At 39.9% G+C, this 18,940-nt stretch overlaps 1 protein-coding gene across 3 annotated transcripts in view; it reads left to right on the top strand.

The window, feature by feature from the left end:
• FRMPD4 (FERM and PDZ domain containing 4) overlaps positions 1-18,940 on the top strand; it is a 207,429-nt gene that overhangs the window by 72,273 nt on the left and 116,216 nt on the right. Inside the window, exon 1 of one of the 3 annotated variants that reach the window (XM_053387233.1) lies at positions 11,173-11,389. The exons of the other annotated variants lie outside the window; for them this stretch is intronic. The gene's annotated coding sequence lies outside the window, so the exon portion shown is untranslated. Of the gene's footprint in view, positions 1-11,172; positions 11,390-18,940 lie in introns of those variants that run through there. 3 annotated transcript variants of the gene reach the window in all.

Raw genomic sequence — 18,940 nt, 5'->3', positions numbered from 1 at the left:
GACCCCCTAGATCCTTTTCACACTTACTACTGGCAAGCCAGGTGTCTCCCATCTTACATTGGTGCAGAGATTTATCTTCCTACTTAAGTATAGAACGTTACATTTGTCTTTATTGAAATTCATTTTGTTGGTTTTGGCAGAGTTCTCCAATCTGCTAAGGTCATCTTGAATCCCAAGTCTGTTTTCAGTAGCATTGGACACCCCTCCCAGCTTGCTGTCGTCTGCAAATTTGATGATCATCCGCTCAATACTTTCATGGTGCTGGGTCCCACAATAGTGTGCAACCTCTCAAGAGGGTTTTGAGAGATACATGGTGAGGTGTGAAACAAACATTTTATGAGAAAAAAATATAATGTGGTGCAAGGGGTTAAAATTCCATTATAAGGTTTATTACTAAAACATTCTTATAATAAATACATTGTGGTTCATTTTCATTACTCAATTAGTTTTCATATCTGGGAAAGCTGAACAAATCTTGGCAGCATTTCATGTTTCAGTCCACTTCCTTGCTTGGCTCCTAGGCAGCCATTTTATTTGCCAAGTTGCAGCTTCCTTCCTTGGCTCAGTTAGAAGAAAGCCCCGAGGGAAGAAATCATGTTACGTCCTCCTTCTTCACGATGCAGTGTAGCCGATACATCCTCAATGCCTGCTTGGGCTGCTTTTTAACCTGCTACCAAATGACCAAGCAGGGCCTCGTTTAGACTAAAATGACTTGTATTATTCATTGTACAAGGTACAACTTCAGAAAATGAGGAAGTACATGAATATTTATGGTATGTTAAAATAAAAGCCTATTGTGCTGCAGTTAAAAGAAGCAGCTTGGATGGCTATTATCAAGTTGAAGTAAATGGATTGCAGTATATATGTACAGTGGCACCTCGGTTTACGAACATAATCCATTCTGGAAGTCCGTTCTTAAACCAAAGCCATGCTTAAACCGAGGTGCACTTTCCCTAATGAGGCCTCCCACTGCCGGTGCCCTTTCACCATTTGGATTCCATTCTTTAACCGAGGTAAAGTTCTCAAACCAGGACACTATTTCTGGTTTTGTGGAGTTCATAAACCAAATCGTTCTTAAACCAGACTGTTCTTAAAACCGAGGTACCACTGTATATGAAAGGGTCGTGACCTTATGGTCTTTCAAGGCTATTCAGTCAAAAGTAATTTTGTTTTGATGTTCAGCATTATAGAGTTATAGAGATCTCTAATATATTAATTGCACTTGTTTTCAGACATCTAAGTGTTAAATCAATGTATTGTTTTCTTCTGGATCTCCCCCTACCCCCACTACTGTTATTGCAGCAGTGTGTTAAGGATAATGCTGTCATAGCATCTGCTTGTATGGGCATGTACAACTGGCCGTTTGTGAACCCAACTTAAACTTGGTACTGGCGAATAAAACAGCTCAAAGAGTAAGCTCTCGGTCAGCATGCGTATGTGATAAGCTCTAGGGTGTCAAATCTATGGTGATGGTTGCACTTACAGAGTATGGGCGTTAAATGCTTGGGCTCTGGGAATGATTGGCTGCTAGCGGAACATGAGCGGCAGATGGAATAACACCATACTCAGATTAGTGTTTTAGAGGCAGGACTGCACACTGTTAAGAAAACGAAACTGCCCCCCGCCCCATCCCTAAATAGTAGGTGTGTTTCTAGTTCAGTGCATCCTATGTCCTCATGTCTTTGTGAAGCCCATTTCCTTCTATCTAAAAATGACAGCCAAGGGTTCTGGGCAGGGAAACACGTGATAGCAATGGTGCGTACTAGTAAAGATGCGGTAAGATGAACTAAACCTTGTTGAAATGGGAAGGTGAAAATTGACATGGGACTATTATTTTTGGTGGCTGTCCTGTGTACAAGAAGAAGAAACCAAATGGCAGAATAATCTGTGCTCTTCATATAAATGCACAGAGCAGCCAAGTAGATTATGACAATCGCCTTTTCCCTCGTAGTTCTGCACTCCCCACCTCTATCTCACACACATATCCTTGAAGAGGCATCTTTTCCCTTCTACACACCATGCCCTCCAGGCAAGTGTGCAAACATCTTTGATAAACATTGGATCCTCTGCAGACTACAAAAAGGGGAACTGATGTCTGATAAGTTATAGCTTGTGCTAAATCTATCACTGTAGCCAAAATCTGACAGCATTTCCCCAATAGTTTCTGTTATAAGACTATAAGACTATAAGACTTTTTGGGCCAAACCACATAATATCTGACAGACAATCAACTCCTTACAGATTGCCTGGTGATCAAGAGTAGGTATCTTAAATCAAGGGAAGAGTATAGAAAGCCATTGTACTTGAAAAATTTCAGGATTGAACTGTGTTGGAATGTGAACTGTACCTAGTTCAGAAATATAAGCCCCAAAGCTCTCGAATTTTTGTCTAGCTTGTTATGGGATTCACTGTCACTTGCCAACCAGCACCCCTTCTGAAAACACACATCTGTGTGAAGTTGTGGGGAGTGGGATGGGCAGAGATAACTCACTGAAGTCTTTTAGGCTTGGATACTTCACCAGTGTGGTCAAGGGAATCATTTCTTGCTAGGGTGCACTGGGACAAGGTGTGCAACTCCTGGCTTATTGTATACTAACTAACCTTGACTAGTATTCTGTGCAGGCAGCGACTGAAACCTCTCTTTTCTAAAGTTAAATAGAAATGGGCATGCTATTCCTATAATTGCCCCTGCCCACGCATATGCACTTTGAAAGTAACTTTGCAATATCATGAAAGAGCTTTTATTTATGCAACACTTAAATATGGAAGAAACACAACATGTGCATAAAAGAAGTTGAAAACTGAGCCATCTGTTGTGAGCAGATGTAAGGTTTTGTGTTAAAAAATATTAATCTGCCAGTGCTTGCTTTTTTTTATTGTGAAGCAAACAAGAAAGATCACCTGGAATGTCACGGTTAATAGTTTTCAAATAACATCTGATAATGTCTGTGGTGCATTTGTTTGTGTGGCAAACCTCTGTCCTGCAGAGAGTTGAGACCTACTTATATGGTTTAAAAAAAAAAAAAAAGGCCACAGTGATTATGCTCTAAGCAATAATCATTGATTGGATGGATGGATGCTGGCCTCCCGACTTTTTCCATGATGTTGAAGTGTGCTTACTGAAAGGCATGGTAACAAATGGACATTGATTATTATTTTTTAAAGTTCATTATAATTTCAAAATGTCTGTAAGAATTTAAATACACTGGTACCTCGGGTTACATACGCTTCAGGTTACAGACTCCGTTAACCCAGAAATAGTACCTCGGGTTAAGAACTTTGCTTCAGGATGAGAACAGAAATTGTGCTCCGGCAGCGCAGCAAGCAGCAGGAGGCCCCATTAGCTAAAGTGGTGCTTCAGGTTAAGAACAGTTTCAGGTTAAGAACAGACCTCCAGAACGAATTAAGTACTTAACCCGAGGTACCACTGTAGATAATAGCAAAAGGTGGGGAGGTAAATATTAGCATTGTGCCATTCCAGCTTTTTGGCAGAGAGTGGGAGGGGACATAATTGTTAAGGGTTAATAGCCAAGTCGTTTTAGGAAATGCAGTGTATTCATTTGAGGAATGTGCAAGTAGATTGAGTGATGGGAACATCAAATCAGATATCAAATCCAATGGAGCTGTGCAATAAGGAATGGCAATTGGCTTGTTGGCTTATTACAGAGGCAGTGTCCTTGCTGTGATCCAGAACTTAAAGAAAGGTCCTAGTCAATCAAATTATGACTTAGACTTTTCCAAACATGCTTCTGTGAATATACCTCTGTGTTCTGGACAAAGACTGCTTCAGATATTTGAGTCATAAGAAAGATGTTCTAGAACTGGCCAATTTAAATTTGAGCCTCATTGATCTTAATAGGGTAATAGAGTAGGGTAAAGTGATCTTATCTGAAGGACTTGGAAAAATGTATTAGCAGGCAGGTTGGCTTTCTGCTTACTAAGTCTTTTTGACCTAGCTGTTGCATTTCCCGCCCAGTTGCCTAAGACTGGAGTAAAAACATTTGAATTCCGGAGAAAAAAGGCATGTGGTTTTTTGCCTTTGTTGAAGCATAGACTTTCAACATGCAAGCTAATGCAAACCATGGTGCCATCATAAAATGATTCCATAGTATATTTTGAACGATACACACTCCCAGAAGCTGAATTCCATGGTGTGTAATACATTTGCACCAAGCCAAAGATACTAAAGAACAGAAACTTTTAAAGGAATTTACCTTTTTTGGTATGATATCTTTTACTGTACTCAGTAAAAAGAAAATGCCTGTTCCCAAACACGAACCATTAGTTCATAGCATTTTAGGTATCTGTTTACTCTGTATTAACTATCAATATGTTTCCAACAGAACCACACAAATCTAACTTTTTTTATGTATTCACATTGTGTGCTTTGTTTAAGCTTTGAAAAACTAGCAATTTATTGTAGTCTTTTTTTGAAAAGGGAATTGCCTTTCTCATCTAGGAATTTTTTTTATTTAAAAAAAATTAATTTTGCTTGCTTTTGTGACAAAAACAAAACACTTAACCTATATGTAACATATAGCTGCAAATACGACGTTTTAAGTGTGTTTTAAGTGCAATATACAATGTGACACTAGATGACGATGGTGAGCCTTATGGTAAATTCAATGCATTTTAAAAAATGCTTTGTAAAAAAGCATTTTCAGAACTTTTTAATATGTGTGTAAATTCAACCATAGTTAAGAGCCTTGGGCGAATTTGTTCTTTTTTCTTTTTTTTAACCTATGACTGGAATTTGGCAATAAATGTCAGAGAACATTTCTGTATTTTTCTGTTCTGAGGACTTAATGGCACCAACAGTTTTATTTTAAGCATTTTCTGTTATGATTAATCCAACTTATGTTGTGTTTGTTCTGTGTTGTAAGTTTGTAGCATGATATAAGCATTTGAGGGAAGAAAAAGTGTAAGAAGGAGGGGGAGGGAATACAGAAGTACCATAGGAATTAGGTTAGTGATTAGTGAATGGTCTGTTTCAGAGTTAAGATTGCTCTCTGCTTTAGAAAACTTTATTTGGGATATAGAGTGTGGCTCAGCTTCTTAGAGAGTGATCTGCATGAGGAAAGACTAAACCTCCCCATAACTATACCAGCGCTAAAGACCAAAGGAGGGTGCCATTGGAAGTTTATATATTAATTAATAGAAGACTAAAAGAGTCACTGGGCTGAGAAGCAGATCACTTTCAATGGACAATTCAGTGAGCTGACAATCATTTCCTCAAGAGCAAGCTATCTGCAGAGAGAAGACAACAGGATATCTCAAGGTGACCTGTCTTGCTGCTAAACTATGAAAGATCCAGCTGAAATTCTAATTTTAAGGGCCTGGTTGCAGCCTCAGGCTGGACTGTCAATCAAATTCTAGATTGGCTGACCAACTCTTCAAAGGTTAAGAGCACTCAAGCTTCTGATTTACCACCTGATTTGCTGCAGCTCACTTGCATGAAGCAGAGCATCCTCTGAGACAGCTGGAAGAAAGGAATCACTCTTATTCTTCTGCTGTTATTCTCCTTTTCACCCATAGAGCTAAATGCATGGATATAATTCACACATACTTGGTGTGCAAACAGCACTGCAAATCACACAGTCAGAACAAATCCCTAGAATTTATGTGGGGGGAGGGGACTCTGGCAAGTGGGGAGAAGCCCCTTGCAGTTAAATCTGATCTTTGGGGTCCCTGAGGGTTACATAATGCATGCAGATTGGCCCAGGCAACTTGGCTTCTACATGGAGTTTCTCTATGTTGTTGTTGTTTAGTCATGTCCGACTCTTCGTGACCCCATGGACCAGAGCACGCCAGGCACTCCTGTCTTCCACTGCCTCCCACAGTTTGGTCAAACTCATGCTGGTAGCTTCAAGAACACTATCCAACCATCTCGTCCTCTGTCGTCCCCTTCTCCTTGTGCCCTCCATCTTTCCCAACATCAGGGTCTTTTCCAGGGAGTCTTCTCTTCTCATGAGGTGGCCAAAGTGTTGGAGTCTCAGCTTCACGCTCTGTCCTTCCAGTGAGCACTCAGGGCTGATTTTCTTAAGAATGGATAGGTTTGATCTTCTTGCAGTCCATGGGACTCTCAAGAGTCTCCTCCAGCACCATAATTCAAAAGCATCAATTCTTCGGCGATCAGCCCTCTTTATGGTCCAGCTCTCACTTCCATACATCACTACTGGGAAAACCATAGCTTTTACAATACAGACCTTTGTTGGCAAGGTGATGGCTCTACTTTTTAAGATGCTGTCTAGGTTTGTCATTGCTTTTCTCCCAATAAGCAGGCGTATTTTAATTTCGTGGCTGCTGTCACCATCTGCAGTGATCATGGAGCCCAAGAAAGTAAAATCTCTCACTGCCTCCATTTCTTCCCCTTCTATTTGCCAGGAGGTGATGGGACCAATGGCCATGATCTTTGTTTTTTTGATGTTGAGCTTCAGACCATATTTTGCGCTCTCCTCTTTCACCCTCATTAAAAGGTTCTTTAATTCCTCCTCACTTTCTGCCATCAATGTTGTGTCATCTGCATATCCTCTTGGCCAAATATGAGCATTCATAAAATCTTGCCACCTTGTTCCTGCTTGGCTTGATCCCAAGACCCTCCATTTTAAGAACCCAAAGCCTGTTAATCTAGAGAGCTTGGTGTACTTTGAACACTTAGGAGTAACTGAAACTATACTGGAGTAATGCATGGGTCATCTAAATTGATGGAGCTGCCAGAACAGAGCTACTTAATGTTAAAAGGAAATTCTTGTGGAAATAGCAGCAGCTTGTAATGGAAGACTTCTGTTCTCCAAGGAAGAGAATAATCATCTAATCAGGAAGTAGAAGACTCCATGGTATCCATGGAGTCATAACAATGCAGTTGCCCCAGTCCAGAGGGAACTGAGATGGTACGCATTGGGCCATGTTGTCCAAGAATGTCAAAAGGTTCCTGGCCTGGTAAAGTCTCAGCAGCTGTCCCCATGCCATCATAGCCATCTATACATCAGATATGAAGGGGGACTTGAGGAATGTTACCTGTACTTTTCTTTTGTCAGTAAAGCCTACTTTCAGCACATAACCATTTCTCTCATTTGTGGGCTTAATTGTCAATTGAAAGGGAGGGGGGATGGATAGACCTGGGCCGTTCCTTCCCTCACTGATGAATTTGTGGGATTGTTGCATAATATTTCAGCAGCACAATAGTTTTTTTCTTGCACCAGTCAATTGATTGCAGCAATTTGGAAGATTAGCAAAGGGACAGACAGTGGAAGAATTATTTTCCACACTACCCATTAGCAATGTGTCTCATAATTAGCAAAGTCTCTATACTGAAAGGAGCACTACCCTGCTATTCTACATAGATTGGAGACGGTTCTCAATTTCCACCATGTTTGTTGTGGGAATTATGTGGATTAGAGTTACCTAAGCAATATAAATATTTATTTATGCAACCACTGCCGCTCGAGTGATTTTTGCCCAAAGATGGAAAGAAGAAAATGTTGACCAAAGAAGAATGACAACAGAAGCTATTAGAATACTCAGAAATGGCAAAAATTTACTGGAAGAATAAGAAACCAAGACTATAAACTATTAAATATAGAAAGGAAAACTTTTATTGAATATTTACAAAATTATTGTAAACAAATTAAGACGTCAGCAGGATTAAAGTAAAAATGTGCAGTAACAGAAAACATATATTGATTGGGATAAGAAATAAATAGGGTTAACTTGGAGATGCAGTGAAAAAGTAGTATAAATGTAAGAAACCGCAGAAAGAGGAGGAGAGTCAAAATATGATGTGTGGAATAATTTAAATCTATGTTTTGTATTTGTTGTAAAATGAAAAGTATAAATATATATATATTAATGTTTGCTGTGGGGTTGCAGCATTTTAGCTGCAGATCTGTATTTAATTTCTTCCTTTGCTTGATGTCTAACTCAATACAGATTTCAATACGTTGGTTGGTAAGTCTTTTAAAGACCTTTTTCCTTGCTTTACACCATGCCCAAGGTAATGAACTATGGCAGTGGGCAGGCTTTTATAAACTTGGACCGACTCTGTCAGTTCTGGGCCATTGGAGGGAAGCAGTGGTACGAGAGTAACTGTATAAAGTAGATGCACACAACCCTCTCCACATTCAGCTTCATACAGAATTCACATCCCTAATAATGGGGAGGCAACCTGGAAAGGATAAAATAATCTGAAAGGGAAAAGGAGAGTCATAGTGTTCAAATTAAATGAAGACTGTGAAGAATTTGGAATATGTTGTATGGAATTTGCTGTTACTGGAAACTTTAACTTGCATTTTAGAGGCATGTTCAATGTAGCATGGTTTATGGGAAAGTTTGTATAAGAACTCTAAAGAACTGTGTGTATTATTATTAGTATTATTATTTTGTAGAAATAAAATAACTTTAATACAGGCTCCTTTTCACTTTAATAACTACTTATATTGTGCAGTCATTGATGTTCACCCTTGGACAATAGTTACTGTTTTATGACATCTGGCCCTGTAAATAATATCAAAGAAAAGGACTGAGGCTTGGAAAGGAGTAGAAGAAATGATCAGAGTATGCTGATCAAGAATTAGTTTGCAATCTGATAACTTGCTTGTTGGGCATTAAACCACATGGAACTTGTTCAGGCTTGTTTCTGAGCAGACATGGATATAAATTCATTCAGTTTTCAAAACTGCTATGCTTTACATTTATGGCCAGGGCTCAGAATCATTTTTAAAAAAGAAAATAAGAATGGGAGGTGGCAAAAAAAGCTGATTATATTATATTTGGGTCAATTTGTTCAGGTGGATTAAGATCCTGTGCCACAATTAAATTCCATGAAAATGACGTACTTTTCTAAGATGCCCACATATCCAGTTTAAGCTGTAGCCTAAATATTGCTATAAACCAGCCGTCTCCAGGCTGGACTCTTCAGATATTTTGGATCTGAAATCCCATTAACCCCATGGTGGTTGGGGCTGATTATTATTATTATTATTATTATCCGTGGTGGTGTTTATTAATTGCCTTCCACATATATCCCAAGGCAGTGTACCAAATACGATTAAAAACAGCATATAAAATAACATGATGATGAATTTACAAACAAAACAAAGTGTAGACCCATGGCAGAGAAATAGTGATCCAACTGTGAATAGCTTGTTGGAACAAAAATGTCTCCAGTTGTTTCCTGTTGTATCTTGACAGGAATGCTGATAGAATCAAAGAATTGTAGAGTTGGAAGGAACCACGAGGGTCATTACCCTGCAATGTAAGACTCTTTTGCCCAATGTGGGGCTCAACCCCACAACTCTGAGATAAATCTACCAACTGAGCTATCCCAGCAATCCAAAACAGCTTGAGGGCACCATATTAAGGAAGGCTGCTATAAGCATAAATTGTAGTGCTACGGTCCACTTTCTTGCAATAAAAAATAGGCTTTCTCTTTCACTATAGTGGCAGGTGGATGCAATGATAATGAAGTCTTCCTCTGAAACTTACCTTCAACACTTTGCCTGAAATCTCTCCCCTAACCAGAGTCAAAAGCACATGAGTATATCGAACTTCCAAAGGTCAACATGTTTCCCTATTTTTTATAGTGCCTGGGCCTGTTCCATATGTGCAGTATAATCTTTTCCTTCAGAGGAAGCAGTTTAGAAAACCTGAAGTCAGATAATAAAATAAGAAAAAATTATGTGCTTCAAATGTCAGGCACTCTGCTGTGATTGTGCTAAAAAGGAATAAATGTTGCCTGCAGGCTTCTGGTCGATGAAAATAAGAGAGTTATCCTCAAGGTGTCCCTACAACTTGTGGAATTAGTCACCATTATATGCTGCTGCTAAATAAGGGTCTAGTACCAGACATTATAAAGGCAGCAATAAATGGTCTCGGTCAACAGGTTTTCCATTATAGGGGAAGTGGGTATGAATAAATATTTCTTCAGGTAGAAAATACTGTCATTATGAAATGCTTCTAAGCAATCACCCTAACCTACATTTTCCCCTTCTCTAACGGGGGCTGGGAAAGTCCTCTGCAGTTCTCAGTGTTCTCTGCAATGATAGATTTTAGCAGCAATTAGATCTTCAGCACATTTCATCTTCTTATACATGCATAGTAAATGCCACCAGAATGGCACATCACCGGCGACCTTCCCAAATAGCTCCTCATAATTTTGCTAATTTTATTATACCCCACCCATCTGGATGGATTGCCCCAGCCACTCTGGGTGGCTTCCAACACATATAAAAACATAATACAGTGGTACCTCGGGTTAAGTACTTAATTCGTTCCGGAGGTCCGTACTTAACCTGAAACTGTTCTTAACCTGAAGCACCACTTTAGCTAACGGGGCCTCCTGCTGCCGCTGCACCGCCAGAGCACGATTTCTGTTCTCATCCTGAAGCAAAGTTCTTAACCTGAAGCATTATTTCTGGGTTAGCGGAGTCTGTAACCTGAAGCTTATGTAACCTGAAGCGTATGTAACCTGAGGTACCACTGTATTACTAAAGCCGGTGGCACTTTACTTGTTTTTGCCTGAGATTATCCAGGGTTTTTTTTCCACATTCTTGTGTTCAGCTCTAACATAGATACACATAGTTCATATTACAATGGGTGATAACCACGTAAGTCAAACTCAGAGCAGACCCATTGAAATCAATGGGCTCCAGAGACGTAATGTTGATTTCAATGGGTCTGCTCTGAGCATGACTAAAGCTGCCCGGTACCCTTCATAATTTACAGGATATTTCAGTGCCCTAAAAACATGCAGCAATGCATGTGTGTTTATGCACATTTCTTGTGAACGCTATTGCACCGCCTTTTGAAGATAGGTCACATTCACACCATACATTTAAAGCACATGACTTCCCTGAAAGTATCCTGGAAAATGTGGTTTGTTAAGGGTGCTGGGAATGGTAGTTGCTTGGTGTTTGCAGAGGGCATAGTTAACGTATCTGAAAGTGACATTTTCCTGCATCTGCAATGAATGACTAGGAAAGATAGAGACTACTTGCAGGGTACCATAGTATGTGCTAGTGAAGTGAAAAGAGAGCCTTGTAATGAAATCTCATTGAAGATGCAGAGAGTATGTTTCAGCATTAGGCATTCTCCTCATGTTTCACATAAATGCATCCTGGCCTCATGAGAGGATGAGCAGTGCATTTGCACTGGCTCATTCAAATTGAATGTTGGAAGGAGAAGCATCTTGAGCAAACAGGGAACAGTCTGTCTGCTTGTCTGTCTATTTATTTATTTATCTACCGGTTTATTGGGAGCGGGGAGGAAAGGTTAAAGCTGTCAGCTACTTACCCTACTCTTTTACTGGATGTTTATTTGCTGGTCTTTTTGAACGCTGAAGACATTCTTCAAAGAATCGTTTGGCAAGATTACAGATTTCTGCATAGCCCAGGTCTGGACGAAATTTAACCAATAACTGCTTTACAAAGTTGCATTCGTCACAACGTCACCTGTTGTATCATTCTGTGGAATAGATAGTGTTGTGTCAGGGGCCACAAAGGATTCAAATGTCTTTCCAGGTTTTCCTTCTTCATTTTGCTTCTTAAAATTGTAACAGCACTGCAGAGCTCTCATTCATTTTTTCCTCTCTCTTTCTCTCCCCCTTCCCTCATTCTTTCTCTCACCCCCCCTCCTGTACCTCTCTATTTTAGTGCTGAAACGAAATGAGACTGTAAATGAGAATGTTTGATATGACTATCCCAAAGCAATATTTTTTTGTGAGCAAAAGTACACCTTTGAGACATGCTTTTTGGTTATTGGGCGTTCATAGCCATGGAAGCTTAATATACAGAGAAGCAATCCTAGACTTGATCGTTTCTTCAGTATTGCACTAAATTCTTCATTTAAGTGGAATCGGATGTTTGTTTCCAATGGGGTGTGGGTATCATCTTGCTTCTTTACTTGATATTTTAGAAACAGTATTAATTTGGCACAGCAAATGAATGAGAGTACTAGATAATAACAAGAAGGTTAAGATTAATGTTCTGTGTAACTTCCAGGCACATGCATGTTTCAAACTTATTTGGCTTCAGATTTTGCAGCTATATTGAGAGAAAAGAGAAATTACTCTCTTGGAAGTGATTGCACAATGTCAGTGAGGATTTGCTTCTCGTGTGTTTTCCTCCTTGAACATTAGGCAACTTGCATTACTAAAGAGGCCTCAAGTTTCACTGAGCCAAAAAGTATATTCTATAGCACTGCAACACTGTTATTTTATGCAAAGGATGAAAATGATATTTCAGAGACAGAAATCTGTAGAAAATGTTTGCTGCTAATACTCAGTTTATTATGAATCTGCAGAGGTTGCTGGTGAAAATTTACTTCCTGTAAGGAACAAAAAGTTTCAGATTAAAAATGTATGCACACATGAGTGTATGCACGCACTTGTACACACACTCACACACTGCGTTGCTGAAGAATTTCACTAATGAGTAACAAGCCTTGCCATTGGAACCACTTGATTGGTGTGCCTGAAAGAGCAGCTGCAAAACTGTGTAGTAAGCCTCATGTCACTGCTATTTGAGCATATATATTCTCTGGATGTGAGTTCAGCCTAGTATAAGTTCAGTTCCTATATCCTCACGTTTACTGGCTGGAGTCCTCTTTTGAATATTACAACCTAGTCATAGGCTGCAATTTATTTCATGCACGCTGGGAAAGGAGTATCATAAGGGGCTGTTTTCCATTTATTGCATGAAAGTAGATTTAATCCGTGTTTAAGACTGATAATTTAAGAAGGCCTGTGGCAGTCCTATACATGAGGACCACAAATTCTAAATAAACAGAGCCTGCTGCACTAGTAAATTAATGCCCTGGTGAATTTTTCAGAAGGAGCTATTTTTCTGGATGGCAAATGATTATGTGAACTGTTGTCATATGAAACATTTTTTTAAAGACCTGTGAGACTGTTTTGCTATTTCTGCTGCTTTAGGCTGATGTGAATGTGAGCTGACTCACATTCCAAGAAGGATCCAATAAGAAAAGAGAGGGAGAAAGTGACAAGTTGTCTGGCAATAAATTAGGGTGAGGGATTGCATTGGTACCTCCATTTGTCAAATGCTCTAGCTTGTGCATTTTATTTTTATCTGGTGCAGTGGAGACTGGCAAAGAGCTCTTTTAAAATTTTATGGTTGTGCATAGAAAAAGGGCAAGAGACAATCCAAATTGTTCCGACCCATTAAAGACTTCTGAGGTAAGGGAATGTTCTTTCTGTGTGCTCTGTGTTCTCTTCTGTGTTAGCAGAAAGGTGATGTGTTGTGAAGTTCAGTTAAACTTTTGCCTCATATTAACAATGAGCTTTCTCAAGTTTCACTTTTTAGCCTTTTTGAATGGAGGTGATCAAGTCAGGGTTATCCTTAAGTCCCATTGATTTCAATGGAAGGGTTTAAGTGCATTCTTGAATTTCTCCCACTGAAACAAAAGCATTTTAAAAGTGCTTACATTTGTCTTGGTAATATCCATGTGTTTTAATATTTTTAGTGTTTTGTTGGGGGGAAAAGTGCAGGCATTAATGGCAGTGCTGTTTCGTCTAATGGAGGTGAAAACTTACTTTTCTGGAATTTATGCCTTAATGTTTTTGTTTGGAGGTGTGATTTCCTTGTTTACAATGCTATGAAAGTTCCTTATTTCCAACATCGCACCATCTTATTATTCTTTATATTGAACAGTATGGAAACTGGGAATTGTGATATTTAAAAAGGAAAGTATATTCTCACTGAGAATATGAGGAGAAATTAAATAATATTTTGCCATTAGCAGACATGAAATAGGAAACAAGTGGTTACATATCTAGTGGTTCCAAAACCTGCTCTTATTTAAATAGCACTCTACCTTTCACATAGTAGGCAGTGTGTATATTCAGCAAGATGTGTCTATTTTGCTTGGGCCTACACCTGGTTTATTAAAATGAATCATTGTATATTTTCAGTGAGTGATCAGCACTACACAGGGTAATAAGTATCATATTCTTGGGTAACCTGTGTCCTTTGCAGGGATATGGTTTGGAGAACAGTTTCATCTAGCCACTAGGCACAGTAATTTGTGTATCCTTGGAAACTAGCCACACTGAGGTCCAGCGCCAAGGGCCTTCTGGCAGTTCCCTCGCTGCAAGAAGCCAAGTTACAGGGAACCAGGCAGAGGGCCTTCTTGGTAGTGGCACCCGTCCTGTGGAACGCCCTCCCACCAGATGTCAAAGAGAAAAACAACTATCAGACTTTTAGAAGACATCTGAAGGCAGCCCTGTTTAGGGAAGCTTTTAATGTTTGATGGACTATTGTATTTTAATATTTTGTTGGAAGCCGCCCAGAGTGGCTGGGGAAACCCAGCCAGATGGGCAGGGTATAAATAAAGTACTTTATCTTTATCTTATCCTTATCTTTATCATCTTTATCTTTATCTTTATCCTGGCTGGAAAATGGAGGTGGAAGGGTTTGCCCTGTTGCTTGGCTTGCGACACGTTGCTATCCCCAGTGTATGCCAGATGTACAGGGACAGGCTTGTCCCAAAGATCTCATGTCCTAAGACAAGGCTGGAGATTCTGTGACCCAATTTCAGGCAGCAAATAAAATTGGGGGAGGGGAGGGGAATGGCAGAAAAAGGAAGGAAATAAATAAATGGGGTGCCATCATTTTGCTTCCTGTAGATCCTGTATGCTTTGGTTTCCTTTCTTCCTTGAAAGGAAATGAATGTGTCTTCCTTTCCTTTCCCTCATCAAAATCTTCTTCCCCTGATGGAGAGGCCAGTCCCAATGGTATGTGCCGTGCTATTAGTGTTGTGTGTGTAAAATCATACACCACAGTCAGAGCTGAACCCTCCTCCTAGGAAATTTTCCTCAGAGGAACCTTATGTCATTTCTGTTAGATTTGGTGTAGGATTGTGGCTACGGTACACCAGCTAGACCCCACCTCTGTTTGCCCCACCATTTCCCCCTGGGAAAACCTGGGGTTTACTCTTAAATCAGACCAAACAGCAAATCGGGTTATCCACAGACTGCCATATGGTCTAATTTGGCATTAAAGGGTATATTTTCCAGGGGGAAACTGTGGGGAGAACACAAAACATCTCAGACCCATGCTTTCTAGGCGCAGAACAAGCAGAAGTGTAGACGAGCCCTTTGTGGCTCCGTTGGACCATAGGGATTGTCCTGTTGGAATTCCATGTAGCATCTGGTATTCCTTGTTCGTTATGTATAACTGGTGCTATTTTTTCTAGAAAAATAGGTGCCAGAACTCACCACAAATGCCTCTCTTGTTCTCTTATGATCGCTATGGCGTTCTGGCGAGTTCTGGCTGAAAAAAAGCCCTGGGCATAAGTGAAAACTAGTGTAATATTTTATGCATAATAAGGAAAGTGGTGCAATTCCAAAATCTGCCATGCACCATTCCCAGGATTTAAGTTCAGACATTCTCCATGTTAAATTAGGAAGAAGACAGTGAAGATTTGGGAGAGCAAAGCCACATAACAACAGTGCAACTGGTAGGAAAAATCTGTTCATCTCTAATACGTAGAAATATTGTATTACACCTATAAAATCCCATTTTTATGAATAGCAGCATGATAAAGTAATAGAAAGAACAAGGGCAAACTAACTCAGCAGAATGTTTCATGCCAGGGTCAGGATCATAAATTTGACACAATACAAGAAGCAGCAACCCTCAGTTGCTTCAGACATTTTGTACAGACGTATCTTTTTGCCTGGGCCGTAAGACCAGCTAGCCCCTGTTTTTATCTGTATGAGTTCCCCGAATCCCTGCTATGTTTTAATATGCTTTTTAAAAAAAAAAAACAAACCTGTTTTTATGTTCTTGTTGTTTTAGTGAGATTGTTTACTGTTTTTATGTTGTACACACTGCTTAAAGATTTTCAGAATATTAAGTGGTTTGTTGGCATCCATCTGTCTCAAGAGACAGTGGAGTGCACCTCCAGGGGTGAAGTTAAACTGCTGGAGAATCACAGCACCTGCTGTGACTGCAGAGAAAGCTGATTTGTAACTGCTCCATCCTGCACTGATTTTGCTGCATTAGCAGCACCAAAGTGACCTCTCTGGGATGCAAGCCTGGGCAGTGCATATGGAGATCCTGGGCTTCCCAGACAACAAGACCCCACTCTCAGCCTCACTGATGTGGTCCAAAGGAATGCAGAGCAATATGTTTGGCACCTGCTTGGCTGCAGGACTTACCAGGAGGAGGATAACAAGGTGCCATCCAACCGTCTTAGAGAGGGTTTACTCTTTAGAGTTTTCTTTGGAGCCCCACGTTGGGCAAAAGATTCCTGCATTGCAGGAGGTTGGACTTGATGATCCTTGTGGTCCCTTCCATTCTAGGATTCTAGGAGCTGGACTGCTTCACATTTATTTGAAACTGGTGTCTCTTTATAGACCCTCCTCCCAAAAAACATAATTGAGGGGAGTTGATGCGGTGGTCGGATACTAATGCAAATAAATTAGGTACAGACCACTTTGTGCATTACTTTCTGTTGATGCTAATGAAGCAGTCCATAAAGTTATTATTTGCTCTGAGCATCTATGCATGTGGGGTATGAAGGTCTGATACATTATAAAACAACAACAGCAAAATACAGTCATACCTTGGAAGTCAAACAGAATCAGTTCCGGAAGTCCATTCGAAAACCAAAGCGCAGCATCTGATTGGCTGCAGGAGCTTCCTTGGAAGCCGTGGAAGCCCTGTCGGATGTTCGGCTTCCAAAAATAGTTAGCAAAGCGGAACAGTCACTTCTGGTTTTGCGGTGTTTGGGAGCCAAAGCGTTCCGGGACTAAGCTGTTCCAAAACCAAGGTATGACTGTACTAGGGGGAAGGGTATAATTATCAACCTACCATTTCACTCTTTGGACTGGTGTGATTTAGTAGAACCTTGTTTCTATCAAGTGCTCGCTTTTTTTTAACCTTCAAAAATACAGTTTCTTATGTGCAGTCTGAATCCAAATACCCCAGGTACAACTCTAGAATATGAATCTGCTGAGCATGTAGCTCAGCAATTGCAAATATAGTTTTTGTGATCCCAGTGGAGCAGCGGAATTAAGTCACTGTAGCACAAGAGCAGTTCTTGTTCTCAAAAATAAGTTCACCTCCTACAGATATTTCTAAACTGTAAGGTGTTTGGGGTGGATGGGGGAGGGGTATACTCTTAGAGCTGGTTCACATTTACAGAAGACTGGAAAATTAGTTCAAATAGCTGCAGTAGTTTTGGAACTAAACTAAGTTCCATGAACAGCGAAAGTCATATGAAGCTAGAGGTGTAAGACCTATGTTGGAGACTTCAGTGGCTCAAGTATTTAGTCAATAGCCACCCATATTTCTCTTTTGTGGAACATGTTAATCTCAGTGTAAATTTAGTGCTTCACGTTTCAAACATATAATATCATCCCAGTGAAGCATGAAACACATTTCTATGCAGATATTAAAAGTCCTTGCATAGAAATTCAGTAAAATAATGTTGTTTTAAGGACTTTCACGATGAAATGAATTATGCAAATAGTTCATTTTGAGAGTAACTAGAGAAAGGTTGGATTTTATTTTATTGATATTCCATTAGATTATGTTGAAATATAAGTTTCTTTCATGCTGTATAGGGATGTTGGCAGGTTTACACCAGATCAATAAAATATCAAAGGCCGTATTTCACAGCTGACAAAGGAACAGATCTCCTTGGTAACTAAAGAGCTTCAGAGATCATGGGGAAATAAATCTTTTGTGGGAGGAGTATAAATGAAAAGGTTTAGATGGAATAATGAAGATAAAGCACGTATATGTAACTTTACATTTATACAGAAAATTACCCAAAGGTGCCTTTGAACTACCGTACTTTAAAATGATATTTATTTTGAAAATGCAATCTTTGCATTAAAACACCAGTTTAAAACAATGAAAGTCCTTCATTATGAGACAGATTTGAAGAGTTTTTTTAACACAGGAAAATGGAGCTGAGAGCACTTTGTGTTCAAAAACTGTCCTTGAATCTCTTAACTTTTGCACAGACAACTACCTATGCCTCATCCAAAGGGTAGAATGAGGATGAGATGATGATATTGCTGTAAAAACAACAATTAATCACTCTGTTCTGTTCCATTTTCCAAGGACTAAATGGCAGATTAAATTTCAGGAGACTGTAATAATGGATTGTGGTAAAAAGGGTGGGGAACTATTAGTTTGCAGCAAACTGAGAAGGTGACAGAAGGTGGCTACAAAATGGCACAGGACAATGAATCATAGAGAGGCTTCTTTCCAGAGCAGATATTCAAAGTAGATACGGGAAGCCTGCATTGTCTACATAGAAGTACTCTGCACATTTGCTGAATTACCCATCTCCATAAGACTTCCACCTTCTTACTTGGTACACTATAGTCAGTCTAGCCATTTACCACTGCTGGCAAAATAGGATATTAAAAGTTTGTTGTAACCATCTTTTTCAATGGCTGTTGGGTCATGTAAGAACCTATGAGGAGCCTGCTGGATCTGGCCAATAGCCCATCTGGTCCAGCAACCTTAGCTCATAGTGGCCAACCCCATGCCTGTGGGAAAACCCACAAGCAGAACCCAAGCATAAGAGCACTCTCCCCTTGTGTGGTTTCCAGCAACTGGTATTCAGAAGCATTACTGCCTCTGACCATGGAAGCAGAGTGTAACCACCGTAGCTAATATGCGCATTGTTCCTATTATTGAATGGCACAGCAATTTCAGTTTTTAAAACAAGTAATATAGAAAACATCTATTCTTGAGCTTCACCAAAGAAGACCAACCTTTATCTTACCCAATAAACATTATGGGCAATATCATGTTTGTAGACATGCAGTGGGACTTCCTTCTTCCTCCCTTCCCCACATCCTCCCCAGAGGGTACTTCAACCCTCTGGAGCAGATCTAGGTGTGTACAAGGAGCTGCAGGGAGAGGAGAGGAAAGATGAGTTCACTTGTGCAGAACATCCATTG

This window comes from Podarcis raffonei, chromosome 4, assembly GCF_027172205.1.
Source record: "Podarcis raffonei isolate rPodRaf1 chromosome 4, rPodRaf1.pri, whole genome shotgun sequence".
NCBI lineage: Eukaryota > Metazoa > Chordata > Lepidosauria > Squamata > Lacertidae > Podarcis > Podarcis raffonei.
The sequence above is the reverse complement of the archived record's forward strand: the minus strand, read 5'-3'. Positions and strand labels throughout refer to the sequence as shown.